This window comes from Leucopleurus acutus, assembly GCF_964270905.1.
Source record: "Leucopleurus acutus genome assembly, chromosome: 10".
In the NCBI taxonomy this organism is placed as follows: Eukaryota; Metazoa; Chordata; class Mammalia; order Artiodactyla; family Delphinidae; genus Leucopleurus; species Leucopleurus acutus.
In genome coordinates, this window is record NC_139153.1 from 61,339,896 (window position 1) to 61,353,085 (window position 13,190).

General features: G+C 40.9%; 1 protein-coding gene across 9 annotated transcripts in view; it reads left to right on the forward strand.

Annotated features, from left to right (window-relative positions):
- The window catches only part of DST (dystonin), a 558,750-nt gene that overhangs the window by 133,308 nt on the left and 412,252 nt on the right, over positions 1-13,190 (forward strand). The gene's annotated exons all lie outside the window — the stretch shown is intronic.

Below are 13,190 nucleotides of genomic sequence, written 5' to 3' on the forward strand. Positions count from 1 at the left end.
GCGTACCGCAAAAAAAAAAGAAAAAAAAAAAAAAGAAAAAAAATGGCATTTGAGTAGAAAGCTAAAGACAGACTATGAGGCCTTGTGGGCCAGGGCATAGGCTTTGGGGTTCACCCTGAGCTCAGTGGGACATCGCTGGAGGGTTTGAGGACAGGCCTGGTGTACTCTGACTGGTGCTTTTAAAGACTCAGTCTAGCTTCTGTGAGGGACCTGGGGTAAGAACAGCATGGCTCTCATTTCTTCATTGCCTACTATGCGCTTTACATCTGTCACTTCTGATCTTTTCAGTAAATCCCGTTGAATTAAGTTATTAACTAAGATAGGAGTGAAGAGCTCCCAGTGGCTTAGAAGTTTGCTTAAGGCTGCACAGCTGTCTGTGACTGTAGGACTCTCTATCCAATGGTTTTGGTGTAGCTCTTTAAAATGACAGCTGTCATTTGGAGTGTCCTCCTGTGCACTAGATTTGGTCCTCAGTACCTTGGGTATATTCCTTTTCTGTAACAACTCTGAGAGGTATGTGTTATTCCCAATTGTAGATGAGGAATCCAGGGTTCACAGAAGGTGTGACTTAAGACTTCCTACAAGGCCACGTAACTAGTTAAGTGGCCGAACTGGGACTCGAAGCCCTGATCTGTAGGCCTTCTACTTCATAATGGTAAGGCAGAGAATTTACAGAATTGTGAACAATTTTACTCTTTTCACCCTTCTACCTTTTCTCTGTGGCTTTGATTGCTTTCAGGTGATCCATACCATTGTTTTTTGGGGGAAATTGCCTACGGTACTAATAGCTTAGGGAGCTTTTATGTGTTTTATTAACCCCCCTGTAAGTATGTGCAGTTTACAAGCCTATCACAGGGAGAGGAACACTGAAGAATGAGTGCCTAATAGAAGGATTTCAGACACTGTGGCACCAGGTTTGGTAGCAGATCTTCTGACTCCATCAGATCGCATGAGAGATTGTGTTCTCCCTGGACAGTCAGAAGGCAGGAGAGAAGACGAGTCCGTCTGTCTGTATGGCTCAACAGAGTGGGAGCGAGAGTCTGAACTCTGAGCCAGGGAAGCAGAGGAGAGGATGGTCACATCTGAATTAAAAGCATGTACCTCAGGCAGTGTTTCTCTTAAGCTGCGATCTGAATTAGGACCAGGCTGTGGTTCTGTTAGGACAGAGACTCCTTCAGCTCCTTGAATCTCTGTAAGTCAGCACTGGCTCTAGGGGAAACGGTGAGGCAGACAGAGTTTATCTTGCTTTACATCTAAGAGCTTCCATGTTCTGTCTTCCTTTTATCAAAATATCCTTCAGGATGTACTCTGATGACCTTATTCACACTAAAGGGTAAATGACTGATATCACTTACTGTTTCCTGTCTATGAGAAGCTGGATTAGAAATAAAAAACTTTAAACTAAAAGAATGAATCTTTATTTTAACAGTCTTTAGAGTTACCATATGATCATGCAATCCCACTCCTGGGCATATATTTGGAGAAAACTATAATTCGAAAAGATACATGCACCCCAATATTCATTGCAGCACTATTCACAATAGCCAAGACATGGAAACAGCCTAAATGTCCATTGACAGATGAATGGATAAAGAAGATGTGGTATATATACAGTGGAATATTACCCAGCCATAAAAAAGAATGAAATAATGCCATTTGCAGCTACATGGATGGACCTAGAGATTATCATACTAAGTGAAGTAAGCCAGACAGAGAAAGACAAATATCCCATGATATCACTTATTTGTGGAATATAAAAAAATGATATGAATGAATTTATTTACAAAACAGAAATAGAATTACAGACAGAGAAAACAAACTTATGGTTATCAAAGGGGAAAGAGGGGGAGGAATAAATTAGGAGTTTGGGGTTAGCAGATACACACTACTATATATAAAATAGATAACCAACAATAGCATGGGGAACTATACTCAGTATCTTGTAAAAATCTATAAGGGAAAAGAATCTGAAAAAGAATATGTATGTATAACTGAATCACTTTGCTGTATACCTGAACCTAACAAAACATTGTAAATCAACTACATTTCAATTTAAAAAAAAAAGAATGAATCTTTATTGCTGGAATTTTAGGCTTCAGTATGCAGGTGATGTGAAGGGAGGTGAAAAAAATCTTCAAGTCCTCAAAATGATATACTTTTTATAATATAATTGTCTATGATCATTGCTATTCTAAGTACTTTCTACCTGGCTTTCATTTTATCGTTTCACTGTAGGATGAAATGCTGTAAAAATGTAATGAGGATCATGTGCAAGTCAGGCATTGTATTAGATGCTCTACATGCATTATCTCATTTTAATGCTGTCTAATATCCAAGGAGGTGGGTTTGATTCACCGCGTTTGGAATATGGGCAAGTAAGAGAGACTAAGTGACTTTCTTATGGTAGTTTGGGTGGTGAGCATGGGGCTGGAGGAAACACCTCCTACCTCAGCCTGGTGTGGTCTTCCAGGTCTTCCTACCTGGTCTTCCTTCCCGGGAAATGTGAATTATATGAGGTGTGAGTCAGGTTAGTGTTCTCTAGAGAAACAGAACCCATGACACACACACACACACACACACACACACACACACACACAGAGATTTATTTTGAAGAATTGTCTCACCTGATTGTGGGGCTGGAAAATCCAACATGTGTAGGACAGGTTGGCAGCCTAGAAATTCAGATAAGAGTTGATACTGCAGCCTTGAGTCCGAATTCCGCAGAACATCAGACTGGCCACTCAGGTAGGGTTTCTGTGTTGCATTCTTGAGGAAAATTCCTTCTTTTTCAAGAAACCTTAGTCTTTGCTCTTAAGGCCTTCAACTGCTTGGATGAGGCCCACCCACACTATGGAGGGGCTTTGCTTGAAATCACCTTTAAAAAATATCTTTACAGCAACATCTAGACTGGTGTTTTGCCAAAAACTGTGTGCCGTGGCCTAGCCAAGTTGACACAGAAGATTAACCATCACATTAATAAACAGTGGTTTCCACTGAATAGATTTTTTTTTCAAGTTACATGGATTCTTTACTGGCTAATCTTCCAGCTGGTTCTTGTGCTGTGGATACAGACACAGGACCAGTTTAGGAGGAAGTGCAGTGGGGCTACCATGGAACAACTCTTCATTTCTTCCATGGCGTGTATGTGTTTCTGATAGGAGTCATCGTATTGTTTTCTGGACACAGATGTCAACTTAAAAAACTTCTTGATCTTATGTTATTGTTGGAGGGAGCTCTCAGACTGGCTGGGAAAGCACCAGTTGAGAAGGAAAAGGGAGAAAAACCCTCAAGCAATATTTCAGAGTCAGAAGTGCAGCTGGGAAGGGGAGGAAGGTGGGGTTGGAATTCACAGAAATCCCAAGTGTACAGTATGACTCATGGTGTGGGGACACAGGATTTGATAAGAGCACCGTGTGGTCAGCTCTGTGAAAGAGGGAATGAATTTGCTTTATAAGTGCAGGGGAAAGAGTTTGCCTGTTTTCTTGTTACAGACAATAGATATCAGAAAAATTATGGGTATTGTTACTATTTTTAAAACTTTATTGAAGTCTAATTGATTTACAATGTTGTGTTAATTTCTGCTGTACAGCAAAGTGATTCAGTTACACATATATATATATACATACATTTTTTTTCATATTCTTTTCCATATGGTTTATCACAGGATATTGAATATAGTTCCCTGTGCTATACAGTAGGACCTTGTTGTTTATCCATCCTATATATACTAGTTTGCATCTACCAACCCCAAACTCCCACTCCATCCCTCCCCCACCCCTCCTCCAATATTGTTATTTCTGTGTTTTTAAGTCGTGTAATATCATGATTCATAAAATGTTACAAGAAATATGTGCGAACAGCACATCCGTTAGCTTCTCCAGTACCATCTCCGTGTGAAAGGGGACAGTGAGCCCGAGGGCAGCACATGCCTGCTCTTCGTGTGCGGGAGGAGGGGACGAATGCAGGATGCTTTGGTGCACGTGATGCCATCTCAGCAAAGCCTTGCAGCATCCCTAAGGACCGGGGGGGGGGGGGGGTGCAGGGCCTGAGTGGGAGGGAAATGCAGGTGACTTGGAGGGTGGTGACCAACCAGCCTTCTGCTCAAGCCAGTCTGGGTCAGCATGCACTTGGTGGTTCATTGGAGGGCTGGCCATCTCGTGCCTCCTTGTATGACAGGCCTGTGGGACCCTCTCATTTCTCCTCAGCCCGCCTCTGGCTCCCTACTGGTGACACTGAGGCCTGACTCCTGACCCTCCTGCTTCTTCCAGGTGACTGCCTTAACCTCTTCCCCATCCGCAGCAGCCCAGCCTGCTCTCCCCCCCCACACCCCGTCTCTAAATTCTTTTTGTTTTTTAACATCTTTATTGGCATATAATTGCTTTACAATGCTGTGTTAGTTGCTGCTTTACAACAAAGTGAATCAGCTATACATATACACATATCCCCATATCTCCTCCCTCTTGTGTCTCCCTCCCACCCTCTCTATCCACCTACACCCTCTAGGTGGTCACAAAGCACCAAGCTGATCTCCCTGTGCTATGCAGCTGCTTCCCACTAGCTATCTATTTTACATTTGGTAGTGTATGTATGTCCATGCCACTCTCTCATTTTGTCCCAGCTTCCCCTTCCCCTTCCCCGTGTCCTCAAGTCCATTCTCTACATCTGTCTTTATTCGTGTCCTGCCCCTAGGTTCTTCACAAACATTTTTTTTTTTAAGATTCCATATATATGTTAGCATATGGTATTTGTCTTTCTCTTTGTGACTTCACTCTGTATGACAGACTCTGGGTCCATCCACCTCACTACAAATAGTTCAAATTCATTTCTTTTTATAGCTGAGTAATATTCCATTGTATATATGTGCCACATCTTCTTTATCCATTCAACTGTCAGTGGACACTTGGGTTGCTTCCTTGTCCTGGTTATTGTAAATAGAGCTGCAGTGAACTTTGTGGTACATGACTCTTTTTGAATTATGGTTTTCTCAGGGTATATGCCCAGTAGTGGGATTGCTGAGTGGTATGGTAGTTCTATTTTTAGTTTTTTAAGGAACCTCCATACTGTTCTCCATAGTGGCTGTATCAATTTATACTCCCACCAACAGTGCAAGAGGGTTCCCTTTTGTCCACACCCTCTACAGCATTTACTGTTTGTAGATTTTTTGATGATGGCCATTCTGCCTGGTGTGAGGTGATACCTCATTGTAGTTTTGATATGCATTTCTCTAATGATTAGTGACGTTGAGCATTCTTTCATGTGTTTGTTGGCAATCTGTAAATCTTCTTTGGAGAAATGTCTATTTAGGTCTTCTGTGCATTATTGGATTGGGTTGTTTGTTGTTTTGATATTGAGCTGCATGAGCTGCTTGTAAATTTTGGAGATTAATCCTTTGTCAGTTGCTTCATTTGCAAATATTTTCTCCCATTCTGAGGATTGTCTTTTCGACTTGTTTATGGTTTCCTTTGCTGTGCAAAAGCTTTTAAGTTTCATTAGGTCCCATTTGTTTATTTTTGTTTTTATTTCCATTTCTCTAGGAGGTGGGTCAAAAGGGTCTTGCAGTGATATATGTCATAGAGTGTTCTGCCTATATTTTCCTCTAAGAGTTTTATAGTGTCTGGCCTTAACATTAAGGTCTTTAATCGAGTTTGAGTTTATTTTTGTGTATGGTGTTAGGGAGTGTTCTAATTTCATTCTTTTACATGTAGCTGTTCAGCTTTCCCAGCACCACTTATTGAAGAGGCTGTCTTTTCTCCATTGTATAGTCTTGACTCCTTTATCAAAAATAAGGTGACCATATGTGCATGCGTTTATCTCTGGGCTTTCTATCTGTTCCATTGATCTATATTTCTATTTTTGTGCCAGTACCATGCTGTCTTGATTACTGTAGCTTTGTAGTATAGTCTGAAGTCAGGGAGCCTGATTCCTCCAGCTTCGTTTTTCTTTTTCAAGATTGCTTTGGCTCTTTGGGGTCTTTTGTGTTTCCATACAAATTGTGAATTTTTTTGTTCTAGTTCTATGAAAAATGCCAGTGGTAGTTTGATAGGGATTGCATTGAATCTGTAGATTGCTTTGGGTAGCAGAGTCATTTTCACAATGTTGATTCTTCCAATCCAAGGACATGATATATCTCTCCATCTGTTTGTATCATTTTTCATTTCTTTCATCATTGTCTTACGGTTTTCTGCATACAGGTCTTTTGTCTCCTTAGGTAGGTTTATTCTTAGGTATTTTATTCTTTTTGTTGCAATGGTAAATGGGAGTTTCCTTAATTTCTCTTTCAAATTTTTCATCATTAGTGTATAGGAATACAAGAGATTTCTGTACATTAATTTTGTATCCTGCTACTTTACCAAATTCATTGATTAGCTCAAGTAGTTTTCTGGTAGCATCTTTGGAATCTCTATGTATAGTGTCATGTCATCTGCACACAGTGACAGCTTTACTTTTTCTTACCTGATTTGGATTCCTTTTATTTCTTTTTCTGCTCTGATTGCTGTGGCTAAAACTTGCAAAACTATGTTGACTAATGGTGGTGAGAGTGGGCAACCTTGTCTTGCTCCTGATCTTAGTGGAAATGGTTTCAGTTTTTCACCATTGAGAATGATGTTGGCTGTGGTTTTGTCATATATGGCCTTTATTATGTTTAGGTGAGTTCCCTCTATGCCTACTTCTGGAGGGTTTTTATCATAAATGGGTGTTGAATTTTGTTGAAAGCTTTTTCTGCATCTTTTGAGATGATCATATGGTTTTAATCCTTCAATTTGTTAATATGGTGTATCACGTTGATTGATTTGCATATATGGAAGAATCCTTGCATTCCTGGGATAAACCCCACTTGATCATGGTGTATGATCCTTTTAATGTGCTGTTGGATTCTGTTTGCTAGTATTTTGTTGAGGATTTTTGCATCTATGTTCATTAGTGATATTGGCCTGTAGTTTTCTTTCTTTGTGACATCTTTGTCTGGTTTTGGTATCAGGGTGATGGTGGCCTCGTAGAATGAGTTTGGGAGTGTTCCTCCCTCTGCTATATTTTTGAAGAGTTTGTAAAGGATAGGTGTTAGCTTTTCTCTAAATGTTTGATAGAATTCGCCTGTGAAGCCATCTGGTCCTGAGCTTTTATTTGTTGGAAGAGTTTTAATCACAGTCTCAATTTCAGTGCTTGTGATTGGTCTGTTTATATTTTCTACTTCTTCCTGATTCAATGTTGGAAGTTTGTGCTTTTCTAAGAATTTATCCATTTCTTCCAGGTTGTCCATTGTATTGGCATATAGTTACTTGTAGTAATCTCTCATGATCTTTTGTATTTCTGCAGTGTCAGTTGTTACTTCTCCTTTTTCATTTCTAAGTCTATTGATTTGAGTCTTCTCCCTTTTTTTCTTGATGAGTCTGGCTAATGGTTTATCAATTTTGTTTATTTTCTCAAAAAACCAGCTTTTAGTTTTATTGATCTTTGCTATTGTTTCCTTCATTTCTTTTTCATTTATTTCCGATTTGATCTTTATGATTTCTTTCCTTCTGCTAACTTTGGGGTTTTTTTGTTCTTATTTCTCTAATTGCTTTAGGTGTAAGGCTAGGTTGCTTTTTTGAGACGTTTCTTGTTTCTTGAGGTAGGATTTTATTTTATATTACCTTCAGATAGAGAGGTCTGTTACAAAGACCAGAGGACACCTGGGCGGCCCTTATTGTAGATGTAGGGTCTTTGGACTACATGGTTGTTCTGCCTGGATCTGAAGTGTTCTGGGGTTGGGATCTTTGGGAAAACTCAAATATCAGTGAAGGGCATTTGGAATGCACGTAGCACTGTGATTGGACTGGGTTGCCATCCTCCAGGTTGAAGCATCCTGGTTGGGCAGAGTTTCCCATTCAGCCAGCTCTGCGGCAGTGGCTCTCCTTGTGTCAAGCCCTGCTCCCTCGTCCCACTTAGGTGTAGCTCACGGCACAGGGTTATTTTCACTGAAAGCACATGGAGCCATGGAGCCAGCCCTGTCTTCCTCAGGCGGTGGAAGCCAGGTACTTAAAGTTTCATGGACTTGGCTTCGGTTCAATAATAAAAGCTTTTTTTTGTAATGAAAAAGTAATTCTTCCACTTCATTGCAGTAGTAACTGAAGTGAGAGAATGGCTTTGTATAAGCTGTTATCCGGAGTCTCATTAATGAAGACATGTAATGAACATGAAGGTGTAAAGACATAGACTTGCTTATGTTTCAACAGGGAAAAATTGAATAGAGTTGCTTTTTTTATAGATCGTGTTTGTCTAAGTTTTTCTTGTTGTCTCCAACAATGGAGACAATGAATTTAAAAGAAAAAAAAATTGAATTTAAAAGAAAAAAAAAGGGAATTCCCTGGCTGCCCAGTGGTTAGGACTCCACGCTTTCATTGCTGAGGGCCCGGGTTCAATCCCTGGTCGGGGAACTAAGATCCCAAAAGTTGTGTGGTGCGGCCTAAAAAAAAAGAAGAAAAAGAGGAATGCATTGGAAAGATACAAGGGCATCCCAAAGGGCTGAAGGCTCAGTAACCAAGGTTGGGAAGGACAGATGTGGGGACGACATGGGTCTGCCTCCTGAGAGCGGCTGTTAATGTGACCTAGTTCGAGTCACTTCCAGTCTCCGTGTCTGTTTGTTGTTTCCAGTTTCCTGGAGTGACAGTCGTATAGGCTTAACTGGACTTAGTGCTCTGCCCCTGGATCACACAGCCTTCTCCCCACTCCCCACCATCTTCTTATTAGTTACCTTAATACTGCCCATTGTGGAATAAGGTATGATAGGGTAAGGATGTGAATAGGTAATATCACGTGATGCTCAGGTTTGCTGAATGGTCTCTATGTGTTGGGCGCTTTTCAAGTATTGCTTATTCTGCCACCCCCACAGCCCTGTGTCTTATGTACTGTTGCATCTCCTATTTCTCAGATGAGCAAAGCAAAGCCCAGAAAGGCCAAGCAGTTTTCCAAGGTTGTAAAGCTTTTCCCCGACATTCAATACTTGGCAGGTCATGCACATACCTTTAACTTTATGGCTAACAGTGTGGATGGTTGTTGGGGTTTGGTCTCTGCAAACATCCTGTGCTAATACCTTAGGGTTCCGGGCATGATCATAGCCCACGTCTTCTTACCAGTGGAAGTCAGAGCCGTGTCCTGGCTGTCTGAAGAGCTTGGCATCCAAGCCTCCCCCTGACCTAGATCAGGGTGGGAGGAACATGTGGGGAGCAGGCTTGTGCATGGGGAGGGGCAGGAACAAAACCAGAGGGCTCAGCAGTAGTTGGGGGTGGGGTGGTCCAGCTAGATTCACGGAGCTCATGGGCCAGCACTTCCAGAGTCATACAGTGGGTTCTGTTTCCAGGGTTATTGGTGATGGAGCAGAATGAGATCAGCACAGGGGCGTCAGTAGGAATGGCATCACCCATTTCTGTTTGACACTAATTTAACTGAGATCTTTGGTAGCCTTCTTCTTTTGGTTTTGTTTTGTAGCCTCCTCTTCAGTTCTCTTCTCCTTTATTTGTAAACTGCCAGCCCCTTTTATTGATTACCATTATACCTACATTTCCCCCCCCCCCCCCCGTCATTTTGTAATCTCTGAGTGCAGCAATGTCACCCCTGCCTTAATTTATGGCAGGGGCCCAAAGTCAGATGCCTGCAGGGGCAGGTGTCATAAATGGATAAAGAGACTGGTAAGCTCTGTATCAGCCTGGAAAGCATGCATTCCTTCTAAAAAGGGGAAACTACCTCTAGGATCTGTATTTTCATGTAAAATTCCCAATTTTTAAATGTTTGCCAATAGTTAGTTTTTAAAAGTGGGCAGGCCAAAGACATGGAAACAACCTAAATGTCCGTGGACAGATGAATGGATAAAGAAGCTGTGGAACATATATGCAATGGAATATTAGTCATAAAAAGGAATGAGATAATGCCATTTGCAGCAACGTGGATGCAACTAGAGATTATCATACTAAGTGAAGTAAGTCAGAAAGAGAAAGACAATACCATATGATATCACTTATATGTGGAATCCAAGATATGACACAAATGAACTTATTTATGAAAGAGACTCACAGACATAGAGAACAGACTTGTGGTTGCCAAGGATTGGGAGTTTGGGATTAGCAGATTCAGACTATTATATATGGAATGAATAAACAACAAGGTCCTACTGTAGAGCACAGGGAACTATATTCAATATCCTGTGATAAACCAAAATGGAAAATAATATGAAAAAGAATGCATATGTATGTATAACTGAGTCAGTGTGCTGTACAGCAGAAGTTAACACAACTTTGTAAATCAACTATACTTCAATAAAATAAATTCTAAAAAAATAAAATAAGGGACTTCCCTGGCGGTCCAGTGGTTAAGACCTCACACTTCCACTGCAGGGGGCACAGCTTCAATCCCTGGTTGGGGAACTAAGATCCCGCATGCTGTGCTGTGCAGCCAGTAAATATAAAATAAGATAACTTAAAATAAAATGGCAGGCCAATACAACACGTCTCTCAGCATTGCCAGTTTTGGATGATACTGTTGGAGGCAGGCAGGTGGCAGGGAACACCTGCATCTCCATCCTGGCTTCCAAAGGGACCAGAGATGTTCCAGCCTGTTCCTGAATCAGCCCCTCTCTCCTAATTGACTTTAGGGTATAAACCATATTTTTATGTATGTATTTATGTTACTCAGCGGGAAGACTTATTTTTTCAGCCTAATACGTGAAGATAAAATGATAATATTCAATTATAAGTTGGCTCTCTTATCACCTTTACTCTCCCAATTGGATGTTAAACTCCTCCAAGGCAGAGGCTTATGGGTGCTTAAGATATATTTTTAATTGATTGATGTAAATAAACATGTTTGAAATATAACATTAAGTATTCTCTAGGTAAAGAGATGTTTTCAGTGTTTGTTGGTCTTCTAAATGTGTTTCTGTGTTGTGGGACGATTTTCAGAGTTATGTTTTGCTTTTCTTTTAGGCATATTATTTAAAATGTCCTTCCTCAGGAGTTTTCCTTAGGTCATTTTGTCTTCAAGGGGTTAAACACATTTTCTTACATTTTCCTTAACTCTTTTCTTCTATACCTATATCTTTGTGGTAGAGATGGTTTTCCTTGGGATTTCTAAAATCAGATAATGTGCTCTTGCTTTTGGACTTATTTCCAAATAAAAAACTAGTATAGAATAATAGTCTTGGGCCAGATTGCATACTTTTATGCAATTTGCAGGTGCTCAAATGTAAACTATTATTTTCTTTTTCATATTCTTTTCCATTATGATTTATCACAGGATATTGAATATATAATAGTTCTGTGTGCTATACAATAAGACCTTGTTGTTTATCCATTCTATATATAATGGTTTGCATCTGCTGATCCCAAACTCCCACTCCATCCCTCCCCTATCCCCCTTCCCCTTGGCAACCACAAGTCTGTTCTCTGTGAGTCTGTTTCTGCTTCATAGATAAGTTCATCTGTGTCATATTTTAGATTCCTCAAACTAGTTCTCGATGTCTCTATTTATATAATTTTAATATGATTTCATTAAGGTGGACTTGCAAAAAATTTGTGGTACTTTTGAAATTTTTTTACAATTTTCATACAGTTTCATGTTTTGATATTTAACATGGTCTTTGTTTTATTTGTCCTCTGTTTGGAGAGAGGATTTGTGGAAGTGTGAGAGCACCCAGGACCAGAGAATCTTGGTGTTGGAAGAACAGGGAGTCAGTGTGACGTTCTCCTCAGTGAAGGCTTGGTCCCTCGGGTAGGAGGGAGCTCCCTGCCCCCCACAGCTGTCCTTTCCTCTTCTGAGAAGTTGTATCTTTTTGGATGGTTTTTCCTCCTTGTGGACTGACACCTATCTCCTGGTCATTTCCATGCTTTGAACTGAATTAAACACAGAGCAAGTCTAACCCTTTTGGGCTCTCCACATCCATGGTAAGATCGTTGAGGGCTGTGAGCATGTTGTGTATTCCTCTGAGGGCCTGGGACCACATTCTAGGGCACTTGGGGGTCCAAAGGACCCAGATGGAAATCCAGGCTCCACCTTGGACTGACAGAATGGCTGTGGACAAGTGACTTAACCTCCCTTTAGGGGAGGTTTCCTTATCGGGTTATGGTGAGTATTAAATAAGATAGTGAGTGAAAATACCCAGTACAGCCCCTGACTGCAGTCACTCAATAAGTGATGTGGGGAGTTAGAACTTGCTGGTTAAACTGAAAGGAAGGAAGTCTTGCAGAATGCCTTAGAGCTGAGCCAAGACAGCCTAGAATCCAAGGCCAGGCTCCTCGGGAAATGAGTCTTTGGTGCTTACCTTGTAGAGCGTCCCACACAGCTGCCGGCGAGTGATGAGGAGCACTTCCTCCTGCCTGGATCCCATCAGTGAGCCTGGTTGCCCCGGAAACCTAACACCAAGGAACACTCTAACCAATGCACAGTCTTACACCCTAGAGAGTGTAAGAGAGAGAGAGTTTGTGTCCTGAATCCCAGCGCTCTTCTTTCAGAGGCTGATGAACTGGGCTTCTCCGTCCAGAAGGAAACCTTGGTTTTCATTCACTCTCTCCCCCCAAACTCCTCCCTGATTCAGACGCAAGAACCTTCCAGCTTCCCCTCCCTTTGACCACTACCTCCACCGTCTTCTGTAGCTTCACCAGGCTCCCCTTCCTCTTTGGGGTATGGCTCCTGCAAATCTCCCCTAAAAGGAGAGAGTGAAAGCCAGCCTAGGCCTGGCCAAACCAGAGTCCCCCCTTTACTATTTCAAGGTGGCTTCCAGTTAAGAGGCTGATTAGGAGTTATTTATTTGATGAGCAAGTACCTGAATTGTTCAACTAGTTTTGAAAAAAATTTAAAACTAAAACAAGCACGCAGCCCCCAAAGTTTTCCTTAGGTCATTTTGTCTTCAAGGGGTTAAACACATTTTCTTACATTTTCCTTAACTCTTTTCTTCTACACCTATATCTTTGTGGTAGAGATGGTTTTCCTTGGGATTTCTAAAATCAGATAATGTGCTCTTGCTTTTGGACTTATTTCCAAATAAAAAACTAGTATAGAATAATAGTCTTGGGCCAGATTGCATATTTTTATGCAATATGTAAGAAGTTAGTATTTGTACTTAGCGAATCAACGGAATTTTAAACAAAATTAGATCTTCACTTACTCTAAATTTTGGTGGTTTCTTTGGGTTTATATAAAATGTAAAAAATTATGTGATATTA